Here is a 9821-nt window from a genome sequence, read left to right as displayed (position 1 = left end):
TGGATGACTGCAAGTAAGACTGCAGTTCACAGGCTACACTGGGCTCTAGGTTGTTAGGTGGCAAGGCTTGTTCAGTAGTTTTAAAATAGCTTCCCAAAGTCATCTTTTTCTTTGGAGCGCATCCAGCGTCAGCATTCTCATCAGCGTTTTCTTGTGGTGCTGCTGGGGATGTCACCTAAACACATAAAAAGACAATTACAACTAATTTTAACTCATTCACCGCCATTGGCGAGTTATCTCGTCATTTATGAGTTCATATTTAACTAATAAGTATGCCTTTCTGGACGAATTTCAAAGTGAAAGTGTAATAACGAATTTATCAAAAACGGAAGTTAAAAAAATATAACGTTTTATTTTAACTCTCTTTATGTTTGATAGTCATTCTGAGTCTGATCTTTAACATAAATTTCTTTACAAAAACGCAAGTTTTTAAGCTTTTTGCTCAAAATGTTGTATTTTTGAAGAGAAATATCCATATTTCAGTGGTTAAATTAAGTAGAAAAAGTAAATATATAATGAAACGTTTTTTCCCCATTTTGTTTGTTTGTTTGTTTGTTTATTGCTTGTTTAAAAGCAGAGGGTGTGTTCTTTAATTTGATATAATTTGTATGTTTATATATTTATAGAAAATAATTTTTCCTGCAAGGGATTTTGTGAAAATTTTGTTAAAATCACAAAAATGCAGGTGGGCAACTTTTCTCAAAAAGGCTGGCGGTGAATGAGTTAAAGAACCAGGACCAGTGGCGGACAATGACTTATTTTCCGAGGGCACACAATGTAATGCGAAGCTCGCCCCAACATGTATGTGGTTCATCATTTTAAAATATGTGTTTGGCGTATCGCATAAACCCATGTGAATCACGTGTCATGTCAAAATAAGTGCCTGCTGCACACACGTTTAAATGGTTTATAATAAAAGATAACTGCATTACCTCATGCGTAATCAGAGTTTAATGTTAAGTGAATGTGTTGCGTGTATTTTGTGAACGTGAGCATCTCTTTTATCATAAACGGTTTTGACGCATGTGCAGCAGGCACTTCTTTTGACAAGACAAGTATTTTGAAAACACGAGCAACACACTGTCACGATCGGTTATAACCGGATTGTGGAAAATAAAAGGAGAACCCAAACGCAAGAGATGTAAGAAAATATAACTATGAATTTATTTACAGAACAGAAAAGAAACACCCACGATGGGGTAAAACAAGGAATAATAAACAATGTGATGAATCACAGATAACACGGGAATATATGAACAGGTCACAGCAAACATGAACACTGAACAACGACAACGCACGCACACCACAAAGAGAACACAAGGGCATTATAAAGACACCACATCAATGGGGAACAGGTGAACATAATTAATCACTTAAGACACGAGTACATAAGGGAGTAGGGTAAAAGTGACAAGACACTGGGAACACGTGTTACACATACATGATGTGAAACAACACGTATTCCCACATAAACACCATGCTGCCATAGTCTTGCCCTCTAACATACCACCTGGATAATAACCAGGGTCAGGCAAGACTATGACAGCCACAAAACACTGGGAACACGTGTTACACAGACATAATGTGAAACACACGTGTTCCCATGTAGACACAATGCTGTCGTGATCTTGCCCTCTAACATAGACCTGAACTTATACTAAGGTCTGGCAAGATCACGACAGCAACAAGACACCGGGAACATGTGGAAGCCACACACACAATGTGATTCCACATGCGCCCACACAGAACATGATACTGCCACGGTCCTGTCAGATGCACTCAGACCTACATCTAGCACAGATGTCTGACAAGACCGTAACAGTACCCCCCTCTTAAAAGACGGATACAAGACGTCACAAACAAAAACATTAAACACGAGGAACGAAAGACTGTACAACAGAAGACAACCACGACAACATTACCACAAACAACAAAGGTAAACAAACATATGTGACAAACGGATTAGGGTGATTCAACAAAAACAATATATGATAAAGGGGTGGTGGGGCAAAAACAGGGGAAACAAAATGTCCATGGGGAACATAAGTCTTAAACTCCCGCGGCTGAAAAGCCGACTGGTGACGTGTTTCCGGCTGCGCCGGCGGGTGACGGATCTCAGACTGCGCCGGCGGGTGACGTGTTCCCGGCTGCGTCGGCGGGTGACGTGTCTCCGGCTGCACCGGCTGGTGACGTGTCTCCGGCTGCACCGGCTGGTGACGTGTCTCCGGCTGCACCGGCTGGTGACGTGTCTCCGGCTGCACCGGCTGGTGACGTGTCTCCGGCTGCACCGACTGGTGACGTGTCTCCGGCTGCACCGGCTGGTGACGTGTCTCCGGCTGCACCGGCGGGTGACAGATCTCAGACTGCGCCGGCGGGTGACGTGTCCCCGGCTGCTCCGGCTGATGACGTGTCTCCAGCTGCACCGGCGGATAACGTGTCTCTGGCTGCATCGGTGGATGACGTGTCTCTAGGTGTGCCGGCGGGATACGAGTCTCCGGCTGCGCCGGTTGGTGACGAGTCTCCAGCTGCACCGGCGAGTGACGTGTCTCCGGCTGCACCGGCTGATGACGTGTCTCCGGCTGCGCCGGCGGGTGACGTGTCTCCGACTGTGCCGGCTGCGAGACCTTCCTTGTTCTCCTCTTTCTTCGTCCAGACACCGGGAGCTCTGAAAGACCACTGGTCACTGGGGTAGTCTCTAGCGTCGGGGAGACGGAATTCGACCTCCCCATCCTGATGGCGCCGGTCATAATCCCCCTCACGCTGGACTGAGTCTGGCGGGGTCCAGCAAGCCCAGTTGGTCGCCGCCTGGCATTCACCTCGGGTCCGCATACGAGTGGGTCATAAAACTCGTAACCCGACTCGTATGCGGGACGGGATCCTCTTCCCCGTATCGCCAGGCGGCTGCCAGCAAACATCCTCGCTGGGTTCAGTTTTGGGTGCGTGCGTTCTGTCACGATCGGTTATAACCGGATTGTGGAAAATAAAAGGAGAACCCAAACGCAAGAGATGTAAGAAAATATAACTATGAATTTATTTACAGAACAGAAAAGAAACACCCACGATGGGGTAAAACAAGGAATAATAAACAATGTGATGAATCACAGATAACACGGGAATATATGAACAGGTCACAGCAAACATGAACACTGAACAACGACAACGCACGCACACCACACAGAGAACACAAGGGCATTATAAAGACACCACATCAATGGGGAACAGGTGAACATAATTAATCACTTAAGACACGAGTACATAAGGGAGTAGGGTAAAAGTGACAAAACACTGGGAACACGTGTTACACATACATGATGTGAAACAACACGTATTCCCACATAAACACCATGCTGCCATAGTCTTCACCTTTAACATACCACCTGGATAATAACCAGGGTCAGGCAAGACTATGACAGCCACAAAACACTGGGAACACGTGTTACACAGACATAATGTGAAACACACGTGTTCCCATGTAGACACAATGCTGTCGTGATCTTGCCCTCTAACATAGACCTGAACTTATACTAAGGTCTGGCAAGATCACGACAGCAACAAGACACCTTGTGTGTGTGGCTTCCACATGTCCCCACACAGAACATGATACTGCCACGGTCCTGTCAGATGCACTCAGACCTACATCTAGCACAGATGTCTGACAAGACCGTGACACACACATGACACTCTGAACACTTATTTTGAATTCGCACCCCTCAGAAGAGCAGTCACGAGCCGCCACTGGCCAGGACAGTATTTAATATAACTCTAATTGTGTTTGGCTAAAGAAATAAAAACAAACATCTTGGATGACATGGGGTTGAGTAAATAATCCTTCAAAGCTAAAAGTTTACATAAAAATTATATTTGTATCATTTACTCACCTTCATGTTGTTATAAACTTGCCAGAAATTCTTTAATCTGATAAATGATGTCAATCATACAGTTGATGGCACCCATTTACTTCCATAATAGGAAAAATAAATTTTATTGAAGTAAATGAGCAGCTGTGTACTTAACTCTTTCACCGCCAGCGTTTTTTAAAAAAAGTTGCCAGCCAGCGCCAGCGTTTTTCATGATTTTCACCAAAGTTTAATGCCTTCCAGAAAATGTTCTTCTTAAAATATATAAACATACAATATACTAAATGAAAGAACAGACCCTCTGCTTTCAAACAAAAAAACCTGTTTCATCCTACCTTCAGTGGTTCTTTTGTAATCAGCTTTTGAATATGGGTAGGTTTCTGCAAAAACAAAAAGCAGAGATAATTCCATTTTTGTGACAGACTTTTCATAGAGATCCCATTCAGAGCGATCTTTAAAACAGACACGGACATGCAACCGCTTGCCATAGGGCAATACTTCCGGGTTTAAAAAGTTGCGGAAGGGCGCCACCTTGTGGATAATAGCGGTGTTGCGGAAAGACGGAAAATCTCGTCATTGGCGGGGAAAGCGTTTTCATCATTTATCAAAATATCTTGTTTTGTGTATACCACAATAAATAAACTCATGCCGGTTAAGAACATAAACAGGGCCTGTGTGATGATCACTAAAGCACAATGAAAGACATGTAAAGCTATCTTACCTTGAAATAAAATTTGACACAGACTACTGAAAATCTAAAGAATGAAAAAGACAAAAAATAATATATTACGCACAAATGTAAGGAACAACATTGCAGTATAGTGCTTAGTATAATGTGTTTCAAATAAGTAAATTCAACTTACATTATTTGTATAGTATATATCAGTACAGTGACATGCACAAGTTTGGGCACCCCTGGTAAAAACATTCTGTTAATGTAAACATTTAAGCGAGGGGAAGATGAAATGATCTCCAGAAGGCATAAAGTTAAACATGAAACGCACATGATTACCACTGTATGTAGTCCAGTGCTGGCATCGTCTGAAGTCCTTGCAAGGGCCGATGTCATCTTTCCATTTGTGTTAGGTCATCTGACAGAAGCAGGATCCAGACTGCAGCTCACATAATTGCTAGTAGAAATAGAAAAGCAAATTGAGAAAATTTGCATGACTGCTGTTCATAGCTTTTTAGGTAGATAGTTGTGATTATTAAGTTATTTATAACCTGAGGCAAAGGTTAGTGAATGCAATTATGTGTATGCTAAGAGCTGTTGCGTTTGGTCGATAGAATCGGCGGTGTCAATTTCAACGTCGATAATTAGTCAACATAAATATTGTGTCATCACGACAAAAATATAGCCTTTTCCCCTTTGACATGGCAGATTTAAATGCAGATTAATGTTCACAATGAGAAATATCTGCAAACTGGACTGAAGAAGAAATCAGGGAGTCACTATCAGCTATGAACATTCACCAGCATAACAAAACAGCGTGTAACGCTGTGCTTTCCAATCCTGGTCCTCGAGCACCCCCTCCCAAAAACTTATTTAAAACACCTGATTCAAGTTATCAGCCTCCTTCCAAAATGGTAAACATGTCTCCCTAACAAGCTGATGAGTTAAATAAGGAGACATCTAAAACTTTTTGGGAGGGGGTGCTCGAGGACCAAGATTGGGAAGCACTGGTGTAACGCACTCCTTTATGATCTTATCATAAACAAAAGAATACATTTGTGGTTTCTCGAGAGAGAAATCACGGTTAAGCAAACTACAGATGCTACAAAAAAAAAAAAACTAACAAGTGCAAGACTTTAAATATGTCATGTCTTTATGGCATGTGTGTGAAACCACAAACAAATTCAGAAAACTATTGGCAGCGTGAATTAACCAAAATCAAATAATCCCGAACAACTCCCGGATGTGTTCTCTGTATTTTTTTTAATAATATGTGTGTGAAAAGGGCTACAGACATTAACCATTCATTGAAAGCAAGTTGTCCATTGAACCTTAACTCATTCACCGCCAGCCTCTTTGAGAAAAGTTGCCCACCTGCATTTTTGTGATTTTAACAAAATTTTCACAAAATTTCTTGCAGGAAAAATTATTTTCTATAAATATATAAACATACAAATTATATCAAATTAAAGAACACACCCTCTGCTTTCAAACAAACAATAAACAAACAAACAAACAAACAAAATGGGGAAAAAACGTTTCATTATATATTTACTTTACTCAGAATGACTATGAAACATAAAGGCAGTTAAAATAAATCATTAAATCTTTTTAATTTCCGTTTTTGATAAAAGCGGTATTACACTTTCACTTTGAAATTCGTCCCGAAAGGCATATTTATTAGTTAAATATGAACTCATAAATGACGAGATAACTCGTCAATGGCGGTGAATGAGTTAAATGTCCCTGTCCGTATCGGGAAAGCGGTCCTGACACAAATATCCTCGTCATAAGAGATGTACGGCGTACTGTCTCGACTAAACATATGGAGTCCTTCTTTAGGATCTCTGACTGCCGCACTCTGATGTTGTTCACCTGGCGTGTAACACCACAACCCAAATTGTCTTCATAATCCCAGGCACCTGCACAGAAACATTGAGAACACAAGCTCCAGGGAAGCAGTGAGTGTGCGTCTTACCTACACCTGATGTAGCGTGTACATGCCGAGCGATGGAGGCCCCGGTGATCCCAACATAGGGGGGAGAAGCAGTTATAAGTGGGTATCTCAAAAGCCTGAGGCAATGTGGTGGGAGAAGTGCTGGCTCGTGTCTTCCACTGTCGCTTTGCTGGCATTGGAGAGAATCTCATCTGGATAGGCCGCATCCTAGATGTACATGTCCTGCACAGAGAAACAGATGGCGGTGGCATGTCCTTTCTCCGATAAAACTAATATGACAGTATGGTTAAGATAAAAAACACTTAGAGTTAAAGTCAAATAATAAAAAATGTCTGTAACAGCTGGTTAGAAACAACTTACAGCAAATGATGTTGTGATCTGTTTTGCAAAGACATAAAACATAACAATTGAATATTACAGATTTACATAAAAGATTTCCAGTTATACCCACTAAAATTTCTTGAGGTGTCTGTCAGTGAAATACTTACACAGCAGTGCCAATGACCTGTTAACACACAAGAAGAGAGGAAACATATACAAGGGAAATATTAGTTAAGGAAAATGGCAAGAAATGTATTCAGTCATGTCCAGCCCTTGATGCGTTTAAAATCCACAGTATGGCACACTATGATATGGAACACCTGTTAAATCACTGTATATTTCATACATCTGACATACAATAACGTAAATCAGATTGCACTGTGCATAAAAAAATGGTTGTCAAAGAATCTGAACTAACTTACATAATGTCAATAAAAACATCTCGTTTTGTTTTTAAATTTGCTGCCATTGTAAGCACTCAAACTATCATACAGATCATAATAATACAGAGGGGCATCATAAATACAACCCTAAAACAGAAAAAGTTGGGACACAGAAGAAATTGTGAGTAAAAAGGGAATGGAATAATTTACAAATCTCATAAACTTATATTTTATTCACAGTAGAATATAGATAACATATCAAATGTTGAAAGTGATACATTTTGAAATGTCATGCCAAATATTGGCTCATTTTGGATTTCATGAGAGCCACACATTCCAAAAAAAGCTGGGACAGGTAGCAACAAGAGGCCAGAAAAGTCAAATGTACGGATATAAGGAACAGCTGGAGGAGGACCAATGTTTAGGAATAGGAATGTTGTCCTATTCTTGTCTAAAACAGGCTTCTAGTTGCTCAACTGCTTAGGTCTTCTTTGTCGCATCTTCCTCTTTATGATGCATCAAATGTTTTCTGTGGGTGAAAGATCTGGACTGCAGGCTGGCCATTTCAGTACATGGATCCTTCTTCTACGCAGTCTTGATGTTGTAATTGATGCAGTATGTGGTCTGGCATTGTCATGTTGGAAAATGCAAGGTCTTCCCTGAAAGAGACGACGTCTGAATGGGATCATATGTATCTAGAACTTGGATAAACCTTTAAGCATTGATGGTGCCTTTCCAGATGTGTAAGCTGCCCATGCCACACGTACTCATGCAACCCCAAACCATCAGAGATGCATCTGAAAAGAGCGCTAATAACAAGTTGGTTTGTCATTGTCCTCTTTAGTCCGGATGAAATGGCATCCCAGTTTTTCAAAAAGAACTTTAAATTTTGATTCCTTGGACCACAGAACAGTTTTCCACTTTGCCACAGTCCATTTTAAATGAGCCTTGCCCAGGGAAAACTCCTGCGCTTCTGGGTCATGTTTAGATATGGCTTCTTTTTGATCGATAGAGTTTTAAGCTGGCAACGGCGAATGACACGGTGGATTGTGTTCACCGACAATGTTTTCTGGAAGTATTCCTGAGCCCATGTTGTGATTTCCATTACAGTAGCATTCCTGTATGTTATGTAGTGCCGTCTAAGGGCCTGAAGATCACGGGCATCCAGTATGGTTTTCCGGTCTTGACCTTTATGCACAGAAATTGTTCCAGATTCTCTGAATCTTTGGATGATTTTATGCACTGTAGATGATGATAACTTCAATCTCTTTGCAGTTTTTCTCTAAGAAACTCAGAAAACTATTTTTCGCTGCAGCATTGGGGGAATTGGTGATTCTCTGCCCATCTTGACTTCTGACAGACACTGCTTCTCTGAGAGGCTCTTTTTATACCCAATCATGTTGCCAATTGACCTAATAAGTTGCAAATTGGTCTTTCAACTGTTCCTTATATGTACATTTACATTTCCTGGCCTCTTATTGCTACCTGTCCCAACTTTTTTTGGAATGTGTAGCTCTCATGAAATCCAAAATGAGCCAATATTTGGCATGACATTTCAAAATTTCTCACTTTCAACATTTGATATGTTATCTATATTCTACTGTGAATAAAATATAAGTTTATGAGATTTGTAAATTATTCCAGTACTTTTTTAATCACAATTTCTACAGTGTCCCAAATTTTTCTGTTTTGGGGTTGTATATGGATGCAGTATCGATGTGCTGTAAATGTGTCCGGAGATATGTAATGTGTTAATGTTTAGCCATAAATATGTCCGGTAATGGCCCATTAACAAAGATATACAGCGCATCTATGTACCCAATTATCTTATCTCAACTATGCTTTACCGCCTTAGTATTGCTTTATGTTTGTTACTGTGGAGAATACATTATATTAATTATTAAAAACTTTTGTAGGAATGTGGCAGCATCACTCTCCTCTTCAGCGGGCATTTGCAGAAATGCGACGGACATTCATACAGGGTAAGTCACATTTGCGGGCTTTTTCTGTTTTATTAGTAGACTATTACTGATGTTTTGCGTAGTAATTTGGAAAATACAAGATGCTAATAATGTTTTTTAAATATATATATATGTATTTTACGAAAATACATGATACAAATAATGTTTTTTTTTTTTTAGTAACGTGGCTTCACCGTCATTGACTCACACGGGGCATACAGAAACAAATCTAAAATTCATAAAGTGTAAGTTACATTTACCAGCTTTTCTGTTCTCAATATTAGTATTACTGATGTGTTGCTTGATTTTTTTTTATACATAAAAATATGCATTAACATAGAACTTATGCATTCACAATATTTGTATTACTGACATGTTGCTTACATGATAACAGTAAATGTGCCCGGAGATTGTCATCATGCGCAAATATGCATGTATCTGTTCGGGTGTAAATGTTTCAATGTAGCCTAGTATTGATGTGCTGTAAATGTGCCCAGAGATATGTCATGTGTTAATTTTTAGCCATAAATATGTCCGGTAATGGCCTGTTAACAAACATATACAGCACATCTCTGTGCCCAATTATCTTATCTCAGCTCTAATGCTTTACTGCCTTAGTTATTGCTTTATATGTTTGTTACTGTGGAGAATACATTATTTATTATTAAA

General features: G+C 40.1%; 1 long non-coding RNA gene across 3 annotated transcripts; it reads right to left on the bottom strand.

Annotated features, from left to right (window-relative positions):
• Nucleotides 1-4493: 4493 nt before the first annotated feature.
• On the bottom strand, nucleotides 4494-7395 carry LOC141369126 (uncharacterized). Of its 3 annotated transcripts, none has more exons than XR_012372687.1 (6): nucleotides 6976-7058; nucleotides 6848-6865; nucleotides 6509-6709; nucleotides 4870-4987; nucleotides 4721-4772; nucleotides 4494-4612 (listed from the first exon to the last, which is right to left on the bottom strand). It is a non-coding gene; the product is annotated as an uncharacterized lncRNA (long non-coding RNA). The 3 variants fall into 3 exon arrangements; XR_012372686.1 differs by having other exon boundaries at nucleotides 4495-4612; nucleotides 4862-4987; XR_012372685.1 differs by lacking the exons at nucleotides 4494-4612; nucleotides 4721-4772; nucleotides 4870-4987 and having other exon boundaries at nucleotides 4998-6709; nucleotides 6976-7395.
• Nucleotides 7396-9821: the final 2426 nt, after the last annotated feature.

The sequence above is a fragment of the Misgurnus anguillicaudatus genome, chromosome 12, assembly GCF_027580225.2.
Source record: "Misgurnus anguillicaudatus chromosome 12, ASM2758022v2, whole genome shotgun sequence".
Classification (NCBI taxonomy): domain Eukaryota; kingdom Metazoa; phylum Chordata; class Actinopteri; order Cypriniformes; family Cobitidae; genus Misgurnus; species Misgurnus anguillicaudatus.
The sequence above is the reverse complement of the archived record's forward strand: the minus strand, read 5'-3'. Positions and strand labels throughout refer to the sequence as shown.